Source organism: Hemiscyllium ocellatum (assembly GCF_020745735.1).
Source record: "Hemiscyllium ocellatum isolate sHemOce1 chromosome 27 unlocalized genomic scaffold, sHemOce1.pat.X.cur. SUPER_27_unloc_38, whole genome shotgun sequence".
In the NCBI taxonomy this organism is placed as follows: Eukaryota; Metazoa; Chordata; class Chondrichthyes; order Orectolobiformes; family Hemiscylliidae; genus Hemiscyllium; species Hemiscyllium ocellatum.
The window spans coordinates 171,792-185,374 of NW_026867507.1; the positions used below are offsets into that span (position 1 = coordinate 171,792).

The following is a 13,583-nucleotide window of genomic DNA, read 5'->3' on the forward strand; positions in this document are numbered from 1 at the left end:
CACTACAATATGTTAAGGTAAATGGTCTGCAGTTTCCCATTCTCTGTCTCCCTTTTTGAAAAAAAAGAGTTTCCACAATTTAAAGAAATCTTCCCTGAAACTAATGACGTTGTGGAAAATTAAAACCAATGCATTAACTATTTCACTGGTTAGTGTTTCTTTAAGAGTCTTAGATGAAATCCTTCAGGTACCCGGAAGTTGTCAAACCGTAGTTCCAACAGCTTACTCAGTACTACTTCCCTGGTAATTGTAATTTTCTTCAGTTCCTTCCTCCCTTTCAATTCCTGATTTACAGCTAGTTCCAGGGTGTTACTTGTATCCTTTCTAGTGAAAACAGATTCAAGCTCTTTTTTAATTCATCTGCCATCTCTTTATCCTCCATTATTGAATCCCCAGACTCATTTTCTATTGAACCAACACTTATTTTGTTAACTTTTTAAAAGAAAGCTGAAGAAACTTTCCTCCCTGTTTTTGTATTTTTGGCTAACTTTCTAACCCTAATTGCTGTGCTACTGCCTGCATTATTTCAGCTGTTTTGCCCCAGCTCTCAACTTGAGCATCAATCTGTCTGCTTCTTTTATTGAACTGACCTTGATTAGGTGTTGCAAAACACACAAGGACAAGTCTTTCCTCTCCAGAATGTCTTGGTACTTAAAATGATAAAATTCACTTTGAAATATTGTTCATTCAAACTTTACTAAGCACATCCTACAGATTCAAAATTCAACAATGAGATGCAGTTTTGTTACAATCATTCAGTTTGAAGAAAAAAACTATTAACTTTGAAGAGAAGTTGAAAACCCAGTCATTAATTGGAAGAACAGCTCTTTTTTTTTGTTTAAAAATGTGAAAACCTAATCAACAGGAATAACATCGCAGAATAGTGTGTATGGCATTAAATTGTAAATCTAGTTTTCTTTCCTTCCCTGCCATAGTTCCCACAAATCTTTATAGAATCTTGATAGTTCATTCACTTTTTGGGAATAGTCCAAGACATGCAATATCTTTCTAGGATTCACTTGAATTCTTCTCAGGATTCCAAGAATATCTGGTAATTTTATGAGGATGCCTCCATTAGCTTTTGACTAAGTGAACTTCTAGATTTCGTTTGAGACTTCAAGGTTGAGACTGATCAGTTTGAATGTCGGTTGGAAAAACCTCTGGTTCCTCATGGCTGTTTGTACTTTTAATCTCACAGCACCTAGTGTGTGAGTGACTAAGCTGCTGCTGAACACAAACTGCTTTCTGTCAGCAATGCAAACTCCACGGTGTGTTGTTTGAGTGTTCTCACCATCTGGAAAAATGATGGGGTAATCTCAGTCAGGATAGCACAACAACACTCCTTCCTCAGGAGGCTTATGAAATTTGGCATATCAATAATGACCCTCACCAACTTTTACAGATGCACTATAGAAAGTGTTCTATCTGGATGTGTAATGACCTAGTCCAGCTACTGCTTTGCTCAGAATGGTAAGATACTACAGAAGGTTTTATGCACATCGCAGACCATCATGGAAGACAACCTACCATCCATGGTCTCCACCTACACTTCTCTTTGCTGCAGAAATGCTGCCAAAATCATCAAATTCTCCTCCAACCCCCTAATGCTCTCTCACAACCTCTTTGGTCAGGCAGAAGATACAGAATCTGGAAACACATGCACCAACAGGTTCAGAAAGAGTTTCTTCCCTGCCATTGTTAGACCGATGAATGGACTCTCTTTGTACGTATGGAATGATCTGCAGAGAAAGTGGTGGAGACTGCTACAATTACAATATTTAAAAGGCATCTGGATGGGTGAATGAATTAAGAAAGGTTTACAGGGATATAGGCCAAGTTTTGGTAAATGGAACGAGATTTATCCAGATTAACTGGTCAGCATGAACGAGTTAGACTGAGGGGTCTGTTCCCATGCTGGACATCTGTATCACTCTGTCCAATGCTCACTTACCTTCCCCTTCAATAACAGCATAATTGGAAATATATGACATAGCTACAACACATAATTACAACAATTAATTATAATCAAATGTGAGAAAACCACGAAAAGCACGTTGAATATTTAACAATTTAATAACACTGGACAAATCTCTGACCCTTTTCACGTTCCAGTTCTGATAAATGCCATGAGGATCTGAGAGAGCGAATCCGAAACCCCTTCGCTTGCATTCTACACTCTCCGCCGCCAATTGGTATAAGTGTACAGTGCTTTCCCTCTTCTCTCTCCCTCCCAGGATGAGGAATAGAAAGGGGGAGATATTGCTTTGCTCCCAGATGTTGCTCAGAGTTGGGGGTATCAGTCTGAAACTGATCGGGCTACTTCCGCATTGTGACGTCCATATACGGGGCGGGACGTCCGGAAGGAGCCGGCCGATGACAATCTCGTATTCCAAGACGGTTCTCTCCTATTGGCCACATGTCATGACATCACACAGGTCAATTGTGAGCCAATTGGAATGCCTGGGTAGCTGAAAGGCGATTGTTCCGCCGGCCAATCAGAGCCGCCGTATTGACTGACTGCGGAAGTTTGACCATGAGCTTCTGAAGCTGATGCGACTCCTCTCTTCACCCCCCCCTCCCCCCGATTGAAGGTTGAGCTTCACCTCGGACTGCAACTTCCTTTCTCTGTCCACCATCTGTGAGTACGGCACTTCCTTTTTTCACCCCCCCCTTTCCATTCTGGGGTTAAACTGCTCCGTTTCTGACTCTTTATTCCATCCAGTCCATGCTGAACATGATTCTAAACTAACTAGTCTCCACCTGCCTGGAAGTGGTCTCCCATTTCAGGGAGAAATTAGGAATGTATTCCTTTCTTGTTAGTCTGTGGAATGCTCCCTCACAGATAGTAATGGAGACTGGCTCATGGAATATATTCAAGGCTTAATTGAAGAGAATTTTAAATGACAGGGATATGAAAGGTTACGGAGAACAGCAGGAAATGGAGTGAAGGCCAAAGTAGCACAGACCTGATTTTATGGAACAGCAGAGCAAATCCCAGGAGCTGAATGGCTCACTCATAGTTCAATCTGTGACAAGCTGTGTCCAGGGCAGGAAGAGGCGAGCATAGATCCATCAGTCAACATTTTTCAGCATTTATGGAGAATTTGGAACATGGGGCAATAATACCTAGTGAGGATGGAGGGAGACTGTGGTATTTAGATTCAAATTCTGGGGGGAGGGAGAGCAGAAAGAATGTTCCACAGGAACCAAAACTGTCTGTTTGGAGTTTCTATCCTGTGTAGACAGTGATGTCTTCTGTAATCTCCATTTTGCAGGATATGAGAACGGATGGAATTGCAGCCAGTAATCTCAAAACAAGATCTGATCGAGCCAATCGATTCACTGGCACAGGAATGTTATCAGCCTTTTGAATCTCACTGGATATTTTATTTGTCTTCTGTCCTGCCTGCTTTGAAAGGTTTCAAACTTCAGTGAGACCGAAGTACACAGACCTCAGTGAGCGTGTACCAGTGAACTGACTGTAGGAAGAGCTTTAAGCGGGTACAAAGACTGAAATAGCAACACCTCATTCGCAGCAGCAAGACATAGAACACGTTCTATTTGTGAGTGGTCCTTCAACTGGTTGTTGACACTAGAGGGCGGTGGGGATTCCCACGTGATGGAGAAACAGTGGAAATGTGGGGACTGCGGGAAGGAATTCAACTTCCAGAGTTTGCGAAAGCCATCGCCACCATCACACTGGGGAGAGGCCATTCACCTGCTCAGTGTGTGGGAAGGGGTTCACCCATTCATCTGCCCTGGTGACCCCCCAGCGGGTCCAGACGGGAGGACAAGGCCTTTCACATGCAACGTGTGTAGGAAGGCGTTCGTTCAGTTATCCACTCTGCATAGTCACCAGCGGGTCCACTCTAGGGAGAGGCCTTTCACCTGCTGTGTATGTGGGAAAGCATTCAACCGGTCTTCCAACTTCCAGAGTCACCAGTGGGTCCACACAAGGGAGAGGCCGTACACCTGCTCTGTCTGATGGAAGGCGTTCGTTCAGTTATGCACCCTGGTTACCCACCAGCGGGTCCACACCAGGGAGAGGCCGTTCACCTCTGTGTGTGGTAAGCACTTTCAGCGCTTCATCCACCCTGCAGTGTCACCGGGGAGAGACTATTCACCTGCTCCATGTGCGGGGAGGGCTTCAATGATTCATCTTCTCTGCAGAGACACCACGGGTCCACACCGGGGAGAGGCCGTTTACATGCTCCATTGGCGGGAAGGCATTCATTCAGTCCTCCAACCTGCAGAGTCACCAACAGGTCCACACCGGGGAGAGACCATTCGCCTGCTCAGTGTGTGGGAAGGGGTTCATTGATTGGTCTTCCCTGCGGAGACACCAGCCTATCTACAAGTGCGGGAAGGGATTCAGTCAGTCATACCATCTGGTCAGACACCAATCCAGTCACACTGAGTAGCAAACGTTTGGATGCTTTGTGGGTGTTACTTGTATTAATATTCAAGAGGGCATACATTGCCTGGTGAGTTGAGCAACTGTTAAGACACACTTACTGATATGGAACATGGACTGAAGTCAGGAGGTGTATATCTGTCATGTTTGACGCTGAAGAAACCTGCCCTGTGTAAAGATTGGCTCCGGTTTCTCCGACCCCACAAGGCTGGCAGGACGATGACGTGGTGTGAGATATTGTATTGTAGGTCTCTTTACTAACCCACTCTCAAACTCTTTCTATTAAGTCATTCATAAGTCTTTTCTAACTTGCTCACAGGAGCCCTGTATCTAATAATATTGCATTCCCATTTCATTCACCCATAACTCTTTCCTGTAACATAGCTTGCTTCATTCATTCATTCACTCACTCACTCACTCACAGTTTTGTAGTATATTTTACTATTACAAAATAGAATAAGCTAAAACACTCATTACTGCTTTTTCACACCTTCATCCCTTACCAGCTCTTGCTACAAGCAGTGTTTAGGCCTATTTCTGCATCAAATGCTACCTCTCAATAACTGTCAACATGTTTTCAGAACAATACCTCCCTGCCATCTTATCACCATGAAAGAATACGATATTAATCAGCCCTTGCCAACCATCTATCAGGACCTGAATAAATACATCAATACATAAATACATCAGTTTCCCTGACTCGCAGCCACTGTCCCCTTTAAGAAGCTGACTATCGAGACTGCGCTTCCATGAAATTGCAGGAATGAATGAAACTCTCACTGGCAAATACTAAACAAGTCTCCCAACCCAGCTGCAGTAAACAGTTTAATTCCGTTTATTCTTTTATTCAGTGCAGGTACAATGGCTAACTTATTTAGAGCACACAGGCCGAGTAATTTTACTAACATTTGCTGACTTAAAAGACAAAAGGACTGTCACCTCTTAGTTCTGCAAGCAGATCACACAGACAATCTCAATCCCATCGGGAGTAGCAGCCAGCGTTTGTGTACAATAGATAAAACAATGGGACACCATAGTGATGGAGTGTTAATCTCTATAAGAACTGTGTGTAAAGAGGCTGCTGTAAGGATGGTATTTCGGGTTTCCATCACCACCTCAAACTTGTACAACTTGTGGTTGCTGAATAAAGAGGCTGTTTTCACCAGTTGCTGATTTTGGTCGCTATTTGAACACGATCCCACAACGGGAACAGAGAATTCTTGCCCAGTGCTGAAGGATGGATAAAAAGGAAAACTAAAGTTTCTGACGGCGGCTGACAATCCGAGTGGTGTTTGTGAGAAATGCCCAGAGCTATGTGGAAATTGTCAGGGTCTGGGTGACCCAACGATATTCCCAGGCTCTGAGCCTCACAACGAGTGGCAAGGTAGAGGACAGAATGTGGACACGGGTTATGACCCCACTATAGAGCTGGACAGCACAGAAACTGACCTTTCCATCCAACGTGGCCATGATGGCCAGATATCTGAAATTAATCTCATCCCATTTGCGTGCAATTGACCCATATCTCTCTGAACTCACCTCTCCATCCAGATGCCTTTGAAATGTTGTAATTGTACCAGTCCCACCACTCCCTCTGGTAACTCATTCTGTACGTGCACCACCTTCTGTGTGAAAAGGTTGCCACTTAGATCCCCTTCTCTCTCTTTTCCCTCCTTCCCCCCCACCTTAAACCTATGTCCTCTAGTTTTAAACACCAATGAGTCTGATTCCTTGCTGTACAGCTCTATGACTCTTGTGTAAGTGATAATATATTGGTGGTACACACTTGATGGGCCACAGGGCCTTTTCTGTACTGTATGATTCTGTGATCAGAAAACTCCCGTTGGGTTCCACAAAAGCATGTCTCTCTGTGCCTTTCTGAAACAGACACCATTTATAACAGATTAATGCAATAATAACCTTAACATGGAATTTAAGAACAGACATTCCATTTGAGCACGTTCCTTCTGTGCTGAAACCATTCTGTTGTTTGTGGGAGATCAGGCTGAGGAGCTTTAACTATTTAGGTTTAGATGTTACGCATATAAGTCTGGAATAACAGTAGATTAGGAATCGTGTTCAGAGAGAATAGTACTCCAAGCCTTTCTAATCCTGTTGTGTTAACGAGAGAGAGAGGATGTCGCGTCTACAGATCCGACAGAAGAGTTGTGCAGCTTGTTCGGTCAGTTGAGTTGGTTCTGCTCTCAGACAAGACTGGATGTTAATTTTGATGGATTCCTATTAAACACTACATCAGAACACTCCAAATCCAAGGAATGTGTCATGAGCAGATCAAAGATAACATTTGGAGAAATAGGTCCTGACATTTCTATCTTTGTGTGGGCTGGGTGGGGGGAGAAGTCTTCACATCAGGAAACATGCATGGAATGAGAAACAGTTCATGTCCAAAGTCTGATTTCACTCTTGTTCAGAACTGAATGGTGCTGGAAAATGCTCGTTTTTATGTCCTTGCCAGAGGGGAGAGTAAGAGCGAGGGTAACATGGTGAGAGTACCTAGAGCCAAAGGCAGAGATTGGTAATGATGGTGAAGAAGCGATTGAGGTATCATACAGGTGTTAATGGAAGGGAGAAAGCATCCACACTGCTCAGAACAAAGTCAACAAGACCCACCTGTGTGGGCAAATGGAACAAAATTGGAGAAGACTAAGCAGGGCAGATTGATACAGTGAATGTATCAGCTGCTAAACAAATAGTCCCAGGAATGCAGCACATAATTCCTTGAAAGTGGAGTTGGAGGAAGACAGGATTGTGAAGAAAATGCTTGCTTTCGTTGATCACAGCATTGAGGAGAGGCGTTGGGACGTCCTGTTGTGGCTGTACAGGACATTGGGATGATTACTTTTAGGACACGGCATGGCAGTCTGGTCACCATTCATTTGGAACGACCCTGTTAAACTTGAGAGGCTGCAGAAAAGATTTACAGGGATGTTGCCAGGACTGGAGGTTTTGACTTATAGGAAGATGCTGGGGCATTTTTACCCTGAGCATCGGAGTTGGAGGGGTGACCTTATAGAGGTTTATAAAATCATGAGGGGCAAGGATATGGCAAATTGCCAAGGTCCTTTTCCCAGGGATGGGGAGTCCAGAGCTAGAGGGTATAAGTTGAAGGTGAGAGGGGGAAAAATTTACAAAGGTGCAACTTTTTCCTGCACAGGGTGGTGTGTGTGTGAAACAATCTGCCAGAGAAAGTAGTGCAGGTGGGTACAATTACAACATTTAAAACCAAAATATTCCTCCAGTCACCTTTTAAAGGGATATGGACCAAATCCTGGAACTTGGGACTGGCTCAGATTGGGATATCTGGTCAGCATGGATGAGTTGAACCGAAGGGTCTGTTTCCGTGCAGAGTGACTCTATAAGTCTATAACTCTATTACCAAAACCAGACCTTTTTACTGATGATCTTCCTGCTGGGTTTTTAGTGTACCCAATTTCAGGAGATTTGTGGTGGGTAAAAGTGGCACATATCCCTGATCCTGGGAATCCTGGAAAATATTAAGGGGCTGTTAAATGTACTCCAACTTTGGGAACACTGGGTCTTGTGGAAGCTGTGCATTTGTCAAATATTTTCAGAAATTCTCTTCAACTGGCAGACTACAAACAATTTTCCCATGGAATGTTACACAGATATTAAGAATGTTACCTTGTAAAACGTTTTCCTGAAAATGAAGAATTCAACTTGCTGACATGAAACAAATGTTGGAGAGAAAGGAAACTGCCAAGATCAAAAAAGTTGATGAAAGTCAACACTTGGATCTAGAAACACCCAGAAGAGGGGTGTCTCATACCTATTCCTTCAATTAGTTTTGAAATATTGTTTGTGTGACTTAATAATTAAGTCATACCCAGCACATAGAAAGATGGCTATGGGTATTGGAGGTCAGTCATCTCAGCTCCAGGACGTCTCTGCAGGAGTTCAGAGGGTAGTGTCCTTGGCCCAACCATCTTCATCAATGACCTTCCTCCATCATCAGAAGTGAAGATGTTTGCCAATAATTGCACAATGTTCAGCACGATTTACAACTCCTCCCAAATTGAAGGAGTTCAGTTTGAAATGTGACAAGATCTTAATAATATCCAATGGGTTGGTGAGTGGCAAGTAACATGTGCCATGCAAATGCCGAGCAATGACTCATCCACAAAAGAGAGTTTGACCACTGCCCCGTGATATTCAACAGTATTACAGTCACTAAGTACCCCACTATCAACATCCTTGGGGTTTACTATTTACCAGAAACGCAACTCGACTAGCCACATATATATAGTGGCTAGAAGAGCAGGTCAGAGGTCAGGAATACTGCAGTGAGTAAGTCCACTCCTGACTCCCAAAACCTGTTTATCTTCGACAAGGCACAAGTCAGCAGTGTAATGGAATACTCTCCCACCAGTTTGGATGGGTGCAGCTTCAACAACATTCAAAAAACTTGATACCATCCAGGATTACATCAATGCACATTGCTGACTATAAACTGAGAGTTTAAAACAATTCATTTTAACAAGATTACTATAGATGTATGCTGGAGATATGGTGAATTATAAATGGAGTCTCTGCCGAGCAATCTGCCTCTTGTTAATTATTGGTTAGTTGTTTTCTGTGTAAATAGCAATTTCAATTATCCATTGATTTGATTTAAGGGATGAAAACAGCATAGGATTTTATTACTTTTAAAAATAATATCTAATAATTAGAAAGATGTGACGTTGAATTTCTCAATGCTGGATTCTAATGGAAATGGGTCTCACTGAACTGGGAAAAAAAACAACTCTGCAATCCACTTAGAATAAATGAAGATTAGAAACTTCATAGATCAAGTGAAGATTTTTTTGAACTATTTTAGAAAAGTTGAATTAGCAATTTATGAAAGATGTTCCAGAGCTACTAGTAGCAGCTCAAGGCATTGGACATTGAGTTTTAATCTGTAAACCGGACATTCAATTGATGAAATTCAGTTTTGAAACCTGTACTGAGTATCTCACACTTTAATTGCTTACACAGCCCCTAGTGGTCACAATCTATCATTCCATGTTAAGGTTTGAACCCAGCAAAAGCATTTACTTTTGCTTTTATTGGGTGTAAGACTACCCTAGCTCCATGGGAAATCAAACTAAGAATTTGGTTCAAAAATAAGAAAAAGTGCAATTGGGAAGAATTGGGTTGAGACTGAGGGAATGGTGTTGAGTGGAATGCTAAGGCCATTAGATGTTTGTTGCTTCTGATCTTTAAATAACCTAGGAATCAAACCAATTGCAGCTTTTATCAAATTTCCATAAAACTACAATAGACAGCATTACGTACTCTACGTGCTAAAGATATACAGGCAATTTAAATGAGTTATGGGAAAGAAAACGAGTGAAAACTAAAATTTAAACTGAGATTAAAAGTTATTCGCATGAGTCAAATGATAGTACGCTGTTTGTACTGTTTAATAAGAGACATAGTTTTGAAGTATTGAAATATAACCAGAACACTGGGACAAGAGCATTTTTGCCTTGTTTAAATATTGCTGCTTATCTGGGACAGTATGTTCAGTTTAGTTACAATGCCACAAAAATGGATAAATATTTTTTGGGAAATTTGGAAATAAGAGCAGCAAATGTGAAGGGGAAGGATATGCTATGGGGAATTTTGGACAAGTATAACTTTTATAGCAGTAAAAAGGAGCCAGCGATACACCAGTTTAGATTGCTAAGGAAGGTCGATCAGTTGAACTGCAGCTTGCATTTGACAAATAGGAAGCAAATATGCCAATACACAAATCTAGGAAACTGAAGTATGTGTTAGCTGAAGCCAAGTTTTTTAATACTGTTAGGTTGGTTGAACACGTCACTGTTTAGGCCGCTTTTGGAATATTGCGTGCAGTTCTGGTCTCCTTCCTATCGGAAGGATGTTGTGAAACTTGAAAGGGTTCAGAAAAGGTTGACAAGGATATTGCCAGGGTTGGAGGATTTGAGCTATAGGGAGAGGTTGAATAGACTCTGAGTGTATTCCTGGGGCATTTGAGGCTGAGGGGTGAACATTATAGAGCTTGATAAAATCATGAGGGGCATGGATAGGGCGAATAGACAAGATCTTTTCCCTGGGATGGGCAAGTTCAGAATGAGGGCAGAGGTTTACGGTAAGAGGGAAAAGATATAAAAGAGACCTAAAGGGCAACTTTTTCACTCGCAGGGTAATGCGTGGTTGGAATGTGCTACCATTGGAAGTGTTGGAAGCTAGTACAATTGCAACATTTTAAAAGTCATCTGGAAGGGTATATGAATAGGAAAGATTTGGAGGGATTTGGGCTGGTGCAGGCAGGTGGGATGAGATTAGGTTGGGATATCTGGTCAGCATGAACGAGTTGGACCGAAGGGTCTGTTTTCATGCTGTACATCTCTATGACTCCATGAGAAAGTAGCCTGCTTGATTGGCACCATATCCACATACATCCACTCCCTCTGCCCCACTGTTCAGAAGCAATAGTATCCACTATCTACAAGATGCACCACAGAAATTCACCAAAGATCCTTGGAAAATGTCTTCCAAATCAACAACCATCTCTATCTAGAAGTGATTTGGAGATGCCGGTGTTGGACTGAGGTGTACAAAGTTGAAAATCTCACAACACCAGTTTATAGTCCAACAGGTTTATTTGGAAGCACTAGCTTTATGTGTGCTTCTCCTTCATACTCCACAACCACCTGATGAAGGAGCAGCGCTCCAAAAGCTAGTGCTTCAACATATACCTGTTGGACTCTAATCTGGTATTGTGTAATGTTTAACCCCATCTAGAAGGACCAGAACAACACATACTTGGGAACACAACCTTTTGCAAATAACTTCCTAGCCACTCACCATCTTGACTTGGAAACCTATTGCTGTTCCTTCAGTGTTGCTGGGTCCATGTCCTGGAATTTACCTCCCTAAAGGCATTGTGGGTCACTGTACAGTGTGTGGACCACAGCAGTTGAAGAAGGTAGGCCACCACCATCTTTTCAAGGGGAACTAAATGCTGGCTAGCCAGTGATGCCCATGTACCACGAGTAATGTTTAATAAATGATCGAAACAGAGGGTTTGAATCTGCAACCTAAAGAAAACACTAGAAAAGAGAGATAGATGGAGGGCACTGTTTCGGTCCTTACTTGAGGACAGAGAAAGTGATATACTGACACTGAATTGGAAACAGAGTTTAGAATTAAACACTTGTAGTGTTTAACTCAGTGCATAAATCGAAACTCGATTAAAGATTGGCTCTTGACATATACTTCACCAACACATCAATAGGACGTTAAGAAAGCATAAGGAACACTGGATTTCACCACGTTAATGGCGGCTGTAGCTCCCACAATCCTATGCGGTCCAGAAATTACTATCTGCCGGCAGTGCGGATGCATGCAGTAATGGAGGTGCTGGTGCGCATGTGTGAGATCGACATAAGGCCCCGCCTCTCATTGTTTTGATGGACGGGGATTCGACCTTTGGTCAACCCTGGAGGACCGGAAGGAGATTGGTCCTCCTGCCAATCAGAGCCCCGCCCCCCATGCTGCTCTTTTTCTGAATGAAGAATAAGCTTTATCCCAGCCTTCTTCTGTCCAACATCTGTGAGCACAATGCTCTGTTTTCTCACCCTCCCCTTCCTTTTCCATTTTTTTCTCTCCCTGGGGTTTAACTGTTGGTTTGCAGGAGCTGGAGGGAAAGCAAGTCAATCCGGATAAGCGGATAGACGCTGGAAAATGTTGGTCCAGATCTGTGTGACAGGCTGTGTTTCCTCAACTTGACACATTTAATTGTCTCTTGATCTGCCATAAGGACAGATGCAAGTATACTGAATCTATATGAGAAATAAAGTGCTGGCCAGGAGTCAGATTCCCACTGAGGGCTGTTTGTGAGAGCATTTTGATTTGATTTAATTTGATTTATTGCCACGTGTACCACGTTCAGTTGGTAGAGTTGTGGATTGTGTGCAGGGCTGTTGTAGGTTGCAATGAGACATTGACAAGATGCATAACTGGGCTGATAAGTGGCAGATGGAGATCAACCTGGAAAAGTGTGAAGTCATTCACTGTGAAAGGTCAAATTTGAATGCAGAATACAGAGTTAAAGGCAGAATTCTTGGCAGTATGGAGGAACAGAGGGATGTATGGACCCATGTCCACAAATCCCTCAAAATTGCCACCCAAGTTGATAGGGTTGTTAAGAAGGTGTATGTTGTGTTTGCTTTCATTAGCGAGATATTGAGTTTAAGAGGTGCAAGGTTATGTTGCAGCTCCATAGAATCCTGGTGAGACCACACTTGGAATAATGTGTTCCATTCTGGTCGCCTCATTATTGGAAAGATGTGGAAACTCAGAAAAGGTGCAGAGGAGACTGACTTGCATGCTGCCTGGGCTGGAGGGTTGAGGCAGCCAAGGCTTTTCTCACTGGAGTGAAGAAGAATGAGACATGACTTGATAGAGGTGTGCAAGATATTGGGGATGGGGGGTGTGTGGCGGTGCAGTGCCATCAGGTAGAGGGCTACTTCAAGGGCAGCAAGGGCTTATCTGCTGCATGTCATGGGCTTTAGGAAGGGAGGGGACTGGGAGTGATAGATGAATGATACCGCCTACCTGACATAGCAGCTCCCAGTCCAGGATAACAGCAACCAGGGGTAGGCTTTGTGGGCACAGTTAAAATAGGTGCCATTGTAAGTTCGGAGATGGAGTGTCTGGGTCCCTGTCCAGCTGGTGAGGAAGGTGGTATTCTGGGTGATCCTGTCAGTTTAAAATGCTGCCATCTGCAGCAGATCAGCGTGTGTGGGAGTTAGGAGCAGGGAGTCAATGCACTAGCTGCAGCCAGCCTCCCATCTGGGTGGCTGTGTGTGTTTCAAACAGATGGATCCCGCAGGTGGCCCGTGTGGGCTGGTGTCAGCAATGGTCAGGGCTGGGGGCTCATGGGAGGGGTTGTAGGCCGGGTAAAACCACTCTTTCAATTTGTCCAGGTGGTAACCAGCAGACCTCCAGCAGGCTGGGCTCTTGTCTCCATATTTGGTCGTTGCAGTGCTGTTTAGAGTGTGGTAACCTCCAGGGACCTGTCTGATTCCAGCCACCATTCCGCCTTGTCAGAGATGTTGAAAGGGATTGGGGCTAAGGGAATGCCCCCATGAGAGTGGACAGGGACCCTAGTGCAGAC

At 43.4% G+C, this 13,583-nt stretch overlaps 1 long non-coding RNA gene across 1 annotated transcript; it reads left to right on the plus strand.

Moving 5' to 3' along the window:
- The first annotated feature begins 2,541 nt into the window (after positions 1 to 2,541).
- Positions 2,542 to 5,579, plus strand: LOC132808229 (uncharacterized). Its single transcript, XR_009642053.1, has 2 exons — positions 2,542 to 2,638; positions 3,276 to 5,579. It is a non-coding gene; the product is annotated as an uncharacterized LOC132808229 (long non-coding RNA).
- Positions 5,580 to 13,583: the final 8,004 nt, after the last annotated feature.